This window comes from Hevea brasiliensis, chromosome 5 (assembly GCF_030052815.1).
Source record: "Hevea brasiliensis isolate MT/VB/25A 57/8 chromosome 5, ASM3005281v1, whole genome shotgun sequence".
Taxonomy (NCBI): domain Eukaryota; kingdom Viridiplantae; phylum Streptophyta; class Magnoliopsida; order Malpighiales; family Euphorbiaceae; genus Hevea; species Hevea brasiliensis.
Window position 1 is genome coordinate 29,349,031 of NC_079497.1, and position 1,146 is coordinate 29,350,176.

A 1,146-nucleotide genomic window follows, 5' to 3' on the forward strand; every position below is an offset into this window, starting at 1 on the left:
CTAGGTCAATTTAGTGCCTAAATTCTGAAAATTTGCATAAGTAACTATTGACTCCAGCATAGTCTTTTAATGATATCTCTCACTAGAAAACTTCAATTGAGATATGCCATATAGTTCTGGAAAGCTAAGTAGCATAACTCAAAATATGGTATGTTGGTGTTATCAAAACTAACATACCAAGTGTTTAAGAAAAAGTCAACATTTTGGTTGACTAGTGAAATGAATAGTAACTACTCAATATCAAATGCAAAGAATCATATAATTAACTTTGTAACATGCTCTAGTATGCTTAGTATGATTGGTTTGGATAGGTTGGCATGCCAATAGGGTTCCAATAGCAGTACTGCATATGGCATTATGCCATTCTGTGATTTATGGCTCTTGTGTCCATTTTGTGATATTATGGCTTTTAGCCATTTTGATACACTTGATACACTTGGCCTACTGCCTGATACTTATTACGGCTTATTAGCTGTTCTGTTGCATACCTGGAGACACTTTGTGACTGATGGTGTGATGGCCCGAGGTACTTGGTACCCAATGCCAGTTTACCCGATTATCCAGTCCGGTTAGTTGCATAGGTTACTCGGGCAACTAAATTAAGTTTTAATAAAAAGCACCAAATTGTTAATAATATTAATAATTACCTAAAATCTTAGTCTGCTCATAATCATAATATAAACTCTGCATATTTAATTATTTTAATTTATTTTTATTTTATATTGGCACCACTAAGCAGTATTACTTAGCGCGTCACTTTTGTCACGTGTAGGTACTGGAGACACAGCTGGGGAGCCCAGCAGACCTCAGACCAGGTGATTAGTCAGATCTACACAGAGCCCAAAGTCACCTCTCATATGCAGTGCACTTGGTAGGAAATTAGGATTTTGTTTTGTATTTTGTACTTAGACTTTCACTATTGTCATGTACATTGTAAACTTATGAAATTTTATGTTAATGTAAATATTTTGTAAATCTTTGTTAGTTATTAAAATTTGAGTATTTCTCCATGAAATTGAGATTGATTATAATATGAATGGAATTGTAAGGTTATATTGAAATGTTGAGATTGATGAGAAATTTTGAGATTGTGTTGAGATAAATTGAGTTTGAGAAATTGAGTATTATATTGGAATTATTTTTAAC